Here is a 13941-nt window from a genome sequence, read left to right as displayed (position 1 = left end):
TTGCCTGCCCGTGCCATTCTGCCACAGTATATCTGCGTTAGGCGGTCGGCAAGTGGTTAATGTAGGTGAAAAACCAACACCAGTAATACCGGTTTAATCCAATTTATGTGTTTAATAATTGTATTCATTTACTTTTTATTTATTGAGCAACACGATTATATTTGATGTATGTAATGAATTGTACAAATTTCTTGCATAACTTTTGATCTTTTGTACATTAAGAAAAAAATTGTTTACTTCCACCCTCGACCAGAAGTGGCGTCATGATGTCACTCCTGTCCTCCAAGGCCATAGAGGCGATCAAAGACAATCTGGTCTTGGTTCACCTCTGTGACCAGGCGGCCACACCATCAGATCATTTCTCGGGTGCGCTGGTGTGAGAACAGTCAGCCCCAGAAACACCGGCGACCAGTGGGGGGGCCCTTCTGAAAGTGATCCAGTGGCTAATGAGCCACTCTGACCACTTTCATGAGAAAGCCAGCCACAGGTTGAAAAAAAAATACAGAGGTTATGGTTGATAGTTTCAGACATAACCTTGGTAAACCACTTGCAACCCACAACATATATATATATATACGCGTTGCGGGCAGCATGTGCTTATGGTCCAACCTGAATTGGGTCGAACATTAATAGAGCAGCGGTTTCATGAAACATCCAAAGCGCCCAGGCTAGAGTGTCACTCTATATAATACCTGTACAGATGATCAGGGCACTGATCATCAGTGCAGCCCCAAAAGTGCCCAGCAGTGAGGCCAGTCAGTGCCCAGAGTGATGCCAATCTGTGCCCAGAAGTGTCGTCAATTTGTGCAACAGCTGGAGAGCTATAGGTTGAGTACCCATGCACTACATAGTTGTTGGTAGATCTAAAGGAGATATTACAATTAGATTCCCGCACGTGGTCAGCTTTAGGGTCACCAAACATGTTACAGTTTGACCATACAAACTTTACCCAATCCACTTCAGGGTCCCCATCCTCCCCCCTCTTACATCAGGGTCCCCATCCCCCCCCTCTTACATCAGGGTCCCCATCCTCCCCCCTCTTACATCAGGGTCCCCATCCCACTTACATCAGGGTCCCCATCCCCCTCTCTTACATCAGGGTCCCCATCCCCCTTACATCAGGGTCCCCATCCTCCCCCCCCCTTACATCAGGGTCCCCATCCCCCTTACATCAGGGTCCCTATTCCCCTTTCTTACATCAGGGTCCACATCCCCCTCTCTTACATCAGGGTCCCCATCCTTCCCCCTTACATCAGGGTCCCCATCCCCCCCTTAAATCAGGGTCCCCATCCTCCCCCCTCTTACATCAAGGTCCCCATCCTACCCCCTCTTACATCAAGGTCCCCATCCTCCCCCCTTACATCAGGGTCCCCATCCCCCCCTACATCAGGGTCCCCATCCCCCTTACATCAGGGTCCCCATCCCCCTTACATCAGGGTCCCCATCCTCCCCCATTACATCAGGGTCCCCATCCACCCCCCTCAGGGTCCCCATCCTCCCCCCTCTTACATCGGGGTCCCCATCCTCCCCCCCTTACATCAGGGTCCCCATCCTTCCCCCCTCTTACATCAGGGTCCCCATCCTTCCCCCCTCTTACATCAGGGTCCCCATCCTTCCCCCCTCTTACATCAGGGTCCCCATCCTCCCTCCCTCTTACATAACCAGACCCTCTTACATCAGGGTCCCCATCCTCCCCCCTTACATCAGGGTCACCACCCCCTTATATCAGGGTCCCCATCCCCCGTCTTACATCAGGGTCCCCATCCTCCCCCGTCTTACATCAGGGTCCCCATCCTCCCCCCTCTTACATTAGGGTCCCCATCCTCCCCCTCTCACATCAGGGTCCCAATCCTCCCCCCCTTACATCAGGGTGCCCATCCTCCCCCCTTACATCAGGGTCCCCATACCCCCTTACATCGGGGTCCCCATCCTCCCCCCTTACATCAGGGTCCCCATCCCCCCCCCCTCTTACATCAGTGTCTTCATCCTCCCCCCCTCTTACATCAGGGTCCAGATCCTCCCCCCTTACATCAGGGTCCCCATCTCCCCCCTTACGTCAGGGTCCCCATCCTCCTCCCTTACATCAGGGTCTCCATCACCCTTCTTACTTAAGGGTCCCCACCCCCCCTCTTACTTAAGGGTCCCCATCCTCCCCCCTCTTACATCAGGGTCTCCATCCTCCTCCCTCTTACATCAGGGTCCCCATCCTCCCCCCTTTTACATCAGGGTCCCCATTCTCCCCTCTCTTACATCAGGGTCCCCATCAAAGTTTCTTTTACATCAGGGTCCCCTTCAGAATCCCCCCTTGCATAAGAGTCCCCATCAGGGCCACCACTTACATCTGGTTACTCTTTAGAGTCCCCCTTACATCAGGGTCCCAATCAGAAGCCCATCTTATATCAGAGCCCCCTCATACATCAAGGTTCCCATCAGAGTCCCCCTTACAACAGAGTCCCTATGAGAGTCTCCCATACATGAGAGAGCTTATCAGAATCCCCCTTATGTCAGTCCCCTCTTACAATGATTGCAACAAATAATGTAATAACAAATATATATATATATTACATTTACATTATATTGGCAAAAGTATTGGGACGCCTGCCTTTACACACACATGAACTTTAACGGCATCCCAGTCTTATGCCCCGTACACACGGTCAGACTTTGTTCGGACATTCTGACAACAAAATCCTAGGATTTTTTCTGACGGATGTTGGCTCAAACTTGTCTTGCATACACACGGTCACACAAAGTTGTCGGAAAATCCAATTGTTCTAAACGCGGTGATGTAAAACACGTACGTCGGGACTATAAACGGGGCAGTAGCCAATAGCTTTCATCTCTTTATTTATTCTGAGCATGCGTGGCACTTTGTCCGTCGGAATTGTGTACACACGATCGGAAATTCCGACAACGGATTTTGATCTCGGAAAATTTTATCTCCTGCTCTCCAACTTTGTGTGTCGGAAAATCCGATGGAAAATGTCCGATGGAGCCCACACACGGTCGGAATTTCTGACAACAAGGTCCTATCACACATTTTCCATCGGAAAGTCCGACCGTGTGTACGGGGCATTAGTCTGTAGGGTTCAATATGGAGTTTGCCCACCCTTTGCAGCTATAACAGCTTCAATTCTTCTGGGAAGGCCGTCCACAAGGTTTAGGAGTGTGACTATGGGAATGTTTGACCATTCTTCCAGAAGCACATTTGTGAGGTCAGGCACTGATGTTGGAACGAGAAGGCCTGGCTCGCAGTCTCCGCTCTAAAGCTTGACTGGCCTGCACAGAGTCCTGACCTCAACCCAATAGAACTCCTTTGGGATGAATTAGAGCCGAGACTAAAGCCACATACACACGAGCAGAATGTCCGACAGAAAAAGTCAGACGGAAGCTTTTCATTGTCTATTCTGATCGTGCGTAGGCCTCATCTGACTTTTTTTTTGAAAATTCTGACAGACCTAGAAATAGAACATGTTCTAAATATTTCTGACGGAACCAATTCCTATCGGGAAAACCGATCGTCTGTATGCTGTTCCGACAGACCAAAAAGGACGCATGCTCTGTAGCAAGTACATGATGGAAGCTATTGGCTACTGGCTATTGAACTTCCTTTTTCTAGTCCCGTCGTACGTCTTATACGTCACCGCGTTCTGGATGGTCAGACTTTGGTTTGACCGTGTGTAGGCAAGACCGCTTAAATGGAATTCTGTCAGAGAACCCTTCTGAGTTTATTCCAACGGCAAAACCAGTCGTGTGTACACGGCATTAGGGAACTGAATCCTCAGAAACCTCATTTTGGCCATAGAAAAACTGTGATTTTAGAAAAAACAGCAGCAAAGAACCAAGGAGTACTTCACATGGTGGTGTTGGCTTGAAAGAAATATGAAAAAGCTTCTAATGCTTCCTACAGATGACAAGGTAGAGGCCAAACAATTGTTCTACCAAAAATAAAGCCAGTGCCTATAGGTGGGGGAGCCTAGCTGATATCCCCATCTATGGGATCCCTCTGGGGAAGATGTTGGAGCTCCACTGGAAAGAACCCCACTGGCTGATTGACTCTCCAATCCGATCCAAGCAAAGATGTCCAGAAATGTCATATCAATCCCTGAGCTGATCATGGTTGGGTAGTGTAGGTAGGAGGAACGTTCTCTGATACCCTGTTTCCCCCAAAATAAGACCTAGCGTGATTGTCATTGATGGCTGCAATATAAGCCCTACCCCCAAATAAGCCCTAGTTAAAGTCCTTGTAGGTCTCATTATCAGGGTAGGGCTTATTTTAGGGGAAACAGGGTAGGACTTATTTAGGGGGTAGGGCTTATATTGCAGCCATCACTGACAATTACGCTAGGTCTTATTTTGGGGGAAACCGGGTAGATACCTTTGTTGAATAAAAGGGAAAAATATTTTTTAGCTTGGGATGGAGTGGGGAAGAGTTGGGCTGGGTTCACACCTAATACCGATGCGGCTCCCAGCAGGGGGTGCTGTGCGTCCTGGTTCACCATTTCAGGTCCAAGTTTTAGCCCAAATTTTTGTCTGAATTCAGACCTGAAATGGACCAAAAGACGCCCCAGGGAGCCGCATCGGTGTTATGTGAACCGGCTCCATAGAGAGCCATTCACAATCTCCTGCTGTTGCGAATTGGATGCGGAGATCCCACATTCAATTTGCAATAGTGTGACCCCAGCCTTAAACTCCTTGTTGAGTTTTAATGCCATCTGTGCCGAGGAAATTCACTCCTTTATTAGTCCCGGTGACCATCGTCAGTGATGGAAATGATAAAGATTATAGAAACATCCAGGAATCTCCTCATCAATTATAATACCTCCTCGCCTAAAATATAAGGACATCTTTAACCACTTCTATACCAGGTACTTAGACACCTTTCTGCCCAGGTCAATTTTCAGCTTTCAGCGCTGTAGCAATTTGAATGACAATTGCGCGGTGATACAACACTGTACATAAGCACATTTTTTTATCATTGTGTTCCAACTAATAGAGCTTTCTTTTGGTGGTATTTGATCACCTCTGCGGTTTGTATTTTTTGCGCAACAAATTACAAAAGACCAAAAATTTTGAAAAAAAAGTTTTTCCTTGTTTCTGTTAAAATTTTTTGTAAAAAAGTATGTTTTCTTCTTCAATAACGGGCACTGATAAGGCGGCACTGATGGGCACCAATGAGGTGGCACCAATGAGGTTGCACTGACGGGCACTGATGATGGGCATTGATAATTGGCACTGATGGGCACTGATCGGTGGCACTGATGGGCACTGATAAGTGGCACTTATAAACGGCACTGGTGGGCACTCATAGGTGGCACCGATAGGCACTCATAGGAGGCACTGATGGGCACTCGTAGGTGGCACTTATGGGTACTTATGGGTGGCACTGATGGGTATTTATGGGTGGCACTGATAGGTGGCACAGATGGGAACTGATAGGTGGGCACTGATGGGCACAGATGGGCACTGATAGGTGGCACTAATGGACACTGATGGGTGGCACTGATGACACTGATGGGTGGCATTGCTGGGCATTACTGATGTAATTTGTTACATAATGGTGCCAGTCAATGCCCATTTGTGGGCACTGATTGGCACAGATTGGGCATTCTTTTGCACATGTGGATGGCCATGGGGTACATACCTGGCCATCTACATGTTGCCCTCTTTCCTGGTGGTCCTGGCGGCTTCCCTAGTGGTCCAGTGTGGGCATCGGCGGGGGGCTGCACTGATAAACAATCAGCGGAGACCCCCCATCAGAAGAGCCGCCGATCGGCTCTCCTCTACTCGCGTTTGTCATACGTGAGTGAGGAAAAGCCAAGCAACGGCTTTTCCTGTTTACATCGTGATCAGCCGTGATTGGACACGGCTGATCACGTGGTAAAGAGCCTCCAACGGCCGCGCGGCTGCTGTTATCCTGAAGGAAGTCATATGACGCCCAATCAGGATAACTGAACCATCACCCGCCCGTCATTTTGCTATAGGTCAGGCAGGAAGTGGTTAAAGAAACCCAAAGCTCACCAAAAGGTCACATGAAGAGGATCACTATAGTATGGTATGTGGTACTTTATTATTAAATAAGGAAGGTAAAAAATGAACACAAAAGAATTCTAAAACCCACTTCCAATGTCATTGTTGTCAAAACAACTTCCCCTTGTCCTCCCCGTCCATCTCTTACTGCCTCCACCAAAACAAATGCTAATGGCTGCTGTTCTACACAGGTCCTTATTATTATGTGGCTTCACCCCAGGAGGTTAAAGTTGACTTTCCCTATGTAAATGTTTTCCTAATAATAATGGCCAATTATAAAGCCCAAGACTTGCATGTACAACTGTCAATATGGCACAACAAAGCCCACAGATCACAAATGTTTCCTTTTGTAATAAGCTATAGAGCAACTCACAGTAAATATCTAAGCCATTTGTTATAGCCAAGGCAGGGCCACTTTACAAACTCCATGAAATATATTGTAGTTACAGGACACCTGAGGCCGACTGGTAGTGTTACAGAGACATCAGACATACCCTTGAAGATTGTCTATCTACTTGCTGACCAGACCTTTTCTGTTTACAGGTTTAAATCAGTATTTTTTAGAAAATGACTTATAACCCCTGAATGTTTTATAGATATATATTGATCTATATAGTGCTACATAACCGCAACATATATATACGTATTGCGGGTGTCAAGTGGTTATGGTCCAACCTGAATTGGGTTGAACATTAATAGAGCAGCAGTTACATGCAACATGCAAAACACCCGCGCTAGAGCGTCACTCTATACAAAATCCATCATAAGTTCACTGCAGCAAGCTTTGTCAATGATAGTAGAAGTCCATCATGGGAGTTTTGCTTCCCCTTACCATACGCCATGGATGTATGCCAGAGTCTCACTGGAATCACTGCATCAATGGCAGTGTGAGCAGCACATCCACTAGACTGGTGGCACCCCACAATGGCGGCAGGTGGGCCAATGACTTCCAGGTCAGAATTTCATCCACTGATTAGTGGACTTGGTCAGAACTCCAAAGTTTTTGAGTTCTCACCAGAGCCAGAGACCACGAGGAAATCATCCAATGGAGATGAATGTTTCTGTGACAACATCATAAGATTGATTTTCCCTTTACTCTGTGGAGATCTTCTCTCACATCCTGTTGTGTTTCCAGGACAGAAAGTGAAGGGAAATTTCTCCAAAGGGATAAAGGTGATGGACTGGCCAAGCATGTCTCCAGACCTAAACCCTATTGAACATCTGTGGGGCATCCTCAAATGGAACGTGGAGGAGCGCAAGGTCTCTAACATCCACCAGCTCTGTGATGTCATCATGGAGGAGTGGAAAAGGACTCCAGTGGCAACCTGTGAAGCTCTGGTGAACTCCATGCCCATAAATTGCAGGAAAATAATGGGGGCCACACAAAATATTGACACTTTGGGCCCAATTTGGACATTTTCACTCAGGGGTTTACTCACTTTTGTTGCCAGCGGTTTAGACATTAATGGCTGTGTGTTGAGTTATTTTGAGGGGACAGCAAATTTACACTGTTATACAAGCTGTACACTCACTACTTTACATTGTAGACAAGTGTCATTTCTTCAGTGTTGTCACATGAAAAGATAGAAGAAAATATAATATAATTTACAAAAATGTGAGGGGTGTACTCACTTTTGTGAAATACTGTATATGACGTCTCCCAGTCTCACTGTGCTCGTGCACCCACGGGGGTGCGCCGATCGGAGGTGCACTGCGTCCCTGGGACACAGCATGACCCTGATCTTGGTAGAGAGCCAATGATGCGGCTCTTTACCCATGTGATCAGCTGTGTCCAATCACAGCTGATCACATGTAAACAAGGAAATGGCGGTAATCGGCTCTCCTCACGTCACACTGACAGAGTATGTGAAGAGGAGAGCCGATCAGCGGCATCTCCTCACAAGGGAGATCTGTACAGATAATCCATGCACTGATCATCAGTGCAGCCCCAACAGTGCCGAGCAGTGAGGCCAGTCAGTGCCCAGAAGTTATGCCAATTTGTACCCTATAGTCATGCCAATCTGTGCTCATTAGTGATGAAAGTCAGTTCTGCCTTTCACTGCCCATCAGTGTCACCTATCCGTGCCTCATATTAGTGCCCATCAGTGCAGCATATTAGTGCCCCATCATCAGTGCCCATCAGTGCCCCCTCATCAGTGCCCATCAGTGCCCCGTCATCAGTGCCCATTAGTACAGCCTCATCAGAGCACACCAGTGAAGGAGAAAAATTACTTATTTACAAAAAACTAAAAACTATGAAAAATTTTTATTTTCTTTTAAAATTGGTCTTTTTTTAGCAAAAAATAAAAACCCCAGCGGTGATTAAATACCACCAAAAGAAAGCTCTATTTGTGTGAAAAAAAGATAAAAACGTCATTTGGGTACAGTGTAGCATGACCGCGTAATTGTCATTCAAAGTGTGACAGTGCTGAAAGCTAAAAATTGGCCTGGGCAAAAACACTTTAAAATATGGACCATGCATATGTAACATTTTTTATAATATGTTACTGATGTCATGATTCAACATTCTTCCAAATTCATTATTTTCACTTCCAGTCAGAGAAAAGTTAAAGCACATTTTCTGCGTGAGAGGGACAGTCCATGGGCGATTTTTGTCATTAAACACGGGGAGTGGTGGCCCTGAAACGCGTTGCCACCCGCCCATCCCTGTGATATCTCTCTTATGGTTAAGAGGTTCTGGTTTGTTCCTCTGATAAGGAGGTTTTGGATACCTCCCGACTTTTTGAAATGAGAACAAGGGAAAAATAAGGAGGAAGGAGGGACAGGGGGACTTTGTTCCAAATCAGGGTCCTCAAAATCCGGGACAGTCCCTCAAAATCCGGGACAGTTGGGAGTTATGGGTTTGGAATGCTGTTACATCTATGTCCACATGCTGCTACAAAATGTCATGGATGACTTATGAGATTCAAACAGCATGGCTGGTGGCTGGCCTGTGTCTTTTCACACCAGATTTGGGTTCCCGGTTCTCATTATTACAAATTCTTCATCGGTTGGAATATTCTGATTAGAACATAAATACTATACTTCAGTTGGGATTGTTCATCTTTACTTTTCCTATAACTGATAATAAGAATGACATTATGAATCACTTCGCTCACATAAAAGGAAGGAGAAGGTCAATGATTGGATATGGAGACACTATAAAACAATGTCGGGGTGAAGCACTTCTCAGTGCAGGGTTAGGTGGGATATAATCTAATTTCATATCAAGTAGAGAAAGTTTTATGTTTTAAGACAAAGGCATTATAAAGATATTATTTAAAGCCACGCCTAATGCCCCGTACACACGGTCGGGTTTTCCGATGGAAAATGTCCGATTGGAGCGTGTTGTTGGAAATTCCGTCCGTGTGTGGGCTCCATCGGACATTTTCCATCGGATTTTCCGACACACAAAGTTGGAGAGCAGGATATAAAATTTTCTGACAACAAAATCTGTTGTCGGAAATTCCGATCGTGTGTACACAAATCCGACGGACAAAGTGCCACGCATGCTCAGAATAAATAGAGATGAAAGCTATTGGCCACTGCCCCGTTTATAGTCCCAACGTACGTGTTTTACGTCACCGCGTTTAGAACGATCGGATTTTCTGACAACTTTGTGTGACCGTGTGTATGCAAGACAAGTTTGAGCCAGCATCCGTCGGAAAAAATCCTAGGATTTTGTTGTCGGAATGTCCGAACAAAGTCCGGCCGTGTGTACGGGGCATTAGACTGGGGCGCCTGCAGACTGAAAACACTTTCTAAAGGCGCCCTGGCTATAAAAAAGCTTGAGAAACACTGGAACTAATGCCGCGTACACACGGTCGGACTTTTTGGCTACAAAAGTTGCACAGCCCATCCAACAGACTTTCAACGGACTTTTGTCGGACTTTTGGCAGACTCGCGGCGGACTTTCTAACGAACGGACTTGCCTACATACAATCACACAAAAGTCCGACAGATTTGTACGTGATGACGTACACCGGACTAAAATAAAGAAGTTGATAGTCAGTAGCCAATAGCTGCCCTAGCGTGGGTTTTTGTCAGTCGGACTAGCACACAGACGAGCGGATTTCTGGGTCCGGCGGAGTTACGATGTAAAGATTTGAAACATGTTCCAAATCTAAAGTCCGTCAGATTTGTGGCTGGAAAAGTCCAGCGAAAGTCCGGGGAAGCCCACACACGATCGGATTGTCCACCGGATTTGGTCTGTTAGCGTCCGTCGGACTTCTGTAAACGAAAAGTCCGACCGTGTGTACGCGGCATGAGATTGCTGTGTATGTGGAGCTGATGGAAAGAATACTCTATCTTGTGCAATATTTCCATCTAGTGGGCAAAATTGATATTGCAAAACTCCAGCCTTCATGCTGCCATGATTTTGCTAATACTTTATTTCTCAACCAGGGATCCCCCAGAGGCTCTAATGTAAGGGGACACTATTACACTGACCACCAATGTAAGAGGACACTTCTACACTAACCACCAATGTACGGGGTCACTTCTACACTAACCACCAATGTAGGGGGGTCTTCTACACTGACCACCAATGTAAGGAGACACTTCTATATTGACTAATGTAGGGGTCACCTCTATACTAAACACCAATGTACGGGGTCACTTCTACACTGACCACCAATGTAAGGGGTCACCTCTACACCAACCACCAATCTAAGGGGTCACTTCTACACTGACCACCAATGTAAGGGGACACTTCTACACTGACCACCAATGTAAGGGGTCACTTCTACACTGACCACCAATGTAAGGCGTTACTTCTACACTGACCACCAATGTAAGGGGACACTTCTATACTGACCACCAATGTAAGGGGTCACCTCTACACCAACCACCAATGTAAGGGGTCACTTCTACATTAACCACCAATGTAAGGGGTCACTTCTACACTGACCACCAATGTAAGGGGTCACTTCTACATTAACCACCAATGTAAGGGGACACTTCTACACTGACCATCAATGTAAGGGGTCACTTCTACACTGACCACCAATGTAAGGGGTCACCTCTACACCGACCACCAATGTATGGGGTCACTTCTACACTGACCACCAATGTAAGGGGTCACCTTTACACTGACCACCAATGTAAGGGGACACTTCTACACTGAGCACCAATGTAAGGGGACACTTCTACACTGAGCACCAATGTAAGGGGGCACTTCTACACTGACCACCAATGTAAGAGGTCACTTCTACACTGACCACCAATGTAAGGGGTCTCCTCTACACCAACCACCAATGTAAGGGGTCACTTCTACACTGATCACCAATGTAAGGGGTCTCCTCTACACCAACCACCAATGTAAGGGGTCACTTCTACACTGATCACCAATGTAAGGGGTCACTTCTACACTGACCACCAATGTCAGGCTGGGTTCACACTGGAGTATGGAGCGGCTCACAGCAGGGGGTCCACGTCTCCATTCACTGGTTCAGGTCCAATTTCTTTCAGAATTTTTGGCTGAATTTGGACCTGAAACTGAGCAAAAGACGCACAGGGCTCCTGTGGAATTTGCACCGGAGCCGCTCCAGAGATGTGTGAACCAGCTCAATAGAGAGCCGGTCACAATCTCCTGATATGTGAATTGGATTAGGGGAAACCTGCATCCAATTCGCAAATGTGTGAACCCAGTCTAAGGGGTCACCTAAACTTACCACCAATGTAAGGGGTCACTTCTACACTGACCATCAATGTAAGGGGTCACTTCTACACTGACCACCAATGTAAGGGGTAACCTCTACATGACCATCAATGTAGGGGGGTCTTCTACACTGACCACCAATGTAAGGGGTCACCTCTACATGACCATCAATGTAGGGGGGTCTTCTACACTGACCACCAATGTAAGGGGTCACCTCTACATGACCATCAATGTAGGGGGGTCTTCTACACTGACCACCAATGTAAGGGGTCACCTCTACATGACCATCAATGTAGGGGGGTCTTCTACACTGACCACCAATGTAAGGGGTCACTTCTACACTGACCACCAATGTAAGAGGTCACTTCTACACTGATCACCAATGTAAGGGGTCACTTCTACACTAACCACCAATGTAAGGGGTCACTTCTACACTGACCACCAATGTAAGGGGTCACCCCCACACGACCATCAATGTAGGGGGGTCTTCTACACTGACCACCAATGTAAGGAGACACTTCTATGTTGACCAATGTAAGGGGTCACTTCTACACTGACCACCAATGTAAGGGGTCACTTCTACACTGACCACCAATGTAAGGGGACACTTCTACACTGACCATCAATGTAAGGGGTCACTTCTATTCTGACCACCAATGTAAGGGGTCACTTCTACATTAACCACCAATGTAAGGGGTCACTTCTACACTGACCACCAATGTAAGGGGTCACTTCTACACTGACCACCAATGTAAGGAGTCACCTCTACACCGACCACCAATGTACAGGGTCACCTCTACACCGACCACCAATGTATGTGGTCACTTCTACACTGACCACCAATGTAAGGGGTCACCTTTACACTGACCACCAATGTAAGGGGACACTTCTACACTGACCACCAATGTAAGGGGTCACTTCTACACTGACCACCAATGTAAGGGGTCACTTCTACACTGATCACAAATGTAAGGGGTCTCCTCTACACCAACCACCAATGTAAGGGGACACTTCTACACTGATCACCAATGTAAGGGGTCACTTCTACACTAATCACCAATGTAAAGGGTCACTTCTACACTGACCACCAATGTAAGGGGTCACTTCTACACTGACCACCAATGTAAGGGGACACTTCTACACACACCATCAATGTAAGGGGTCACTTCTACACTGACCACCAATGTAAGGGGTCACTTCTACATGGACCACCAATGTAAGGGGACACTTCTACACTGACCACCAATGTAAGGGGTCACTTCTACACTGACCACCAATGTCAGGAGGGTTCACACTGGAGCATGGAGATGCTCACAGCAGGGGGTTCTGTGCGTCTCCATTCACTGTTTCAGGTCCGATTTCAGACAGAATTTTGGGCTGAATTCGGACCTGAAACTGACCAAAAGACGCAGAGGGCTCTTGTGGAATTTGCACCGGAGCCACTCCAGAGATGTGTGAACCAGCCCCATAGAGAGCCGGACACAATCTCCTGATATGTGAATTGGATGAGGGGAAACCCACATCCAATTTGAAAATGTGTGAACCCAGTCTAAGGGGTCACCTAAACTCACCACCAATGTAAGGGGTCACTTCTACACTGACCGCCAATGTAGGGGGGGTCTTCTACAATGACCACCAATGTAAGGGGTCACCTCTACATGACCATCAATGTAGGGGGGGTCTTCTACACTGACCACCAATGTAAGGGGTCACTTCTACACTGATCACCAATATAAGGAGACAATTCTATGTTGACCAATGTACTTCTACACTAACCACCAATGTAAGGGGACACTTCTACACTAACTACCAATGTAAGGGGACACTTCTACACTGACCACCAATGTAAAGGTTCACTTCTACACTAACCACCAATGTAAGGGGGCACTTCTACACTGATCACCAATATAAGGGGTCACCCCCACATGACCATCAATGTAGGGGTCACCTCTACACTGACCACCAATATACACTTCTACCCCTGGGGAGACATGTATGGGATGTCCACCAGGGAAGATTCCCAGACATAACATTTCTGATACTTGACCGGATCCACCCCAGTACAAGGGGTGGGGACCAGGACAATATGCTCCTTCAAAGGGAGACCAGGTGGATAGTGTTTTACGTGCCACTCATCCACCCGGGTTAAACGATTCAGCCAGTTATGGCCCATTCCTGGAAGGGTTCATATCGGGACTATGGGATGGACTCGGCTAATCCCATTGACCACTAATGGGATTGAGCAGACTTCA

Source organism: Aquarana catesbeiana, linkage group LG05 (assembly GCF_042186555.1).
Source record: "Aquarana catesbeiana isolate 2022-GZ linkage group LG05, ASM4218655v1, whole genome shotgun sequence".
In the NCBI taxonomy this organism is placed as follows: domain Eukaryota; kingdom Metazoa; phylum Chordata; class Amphibia; order Anura; family Ranidae; genus Aquarana; species Aquarana catesbeiana.
Note: the sequence above shows the minus strand (reverse complement) of the source record.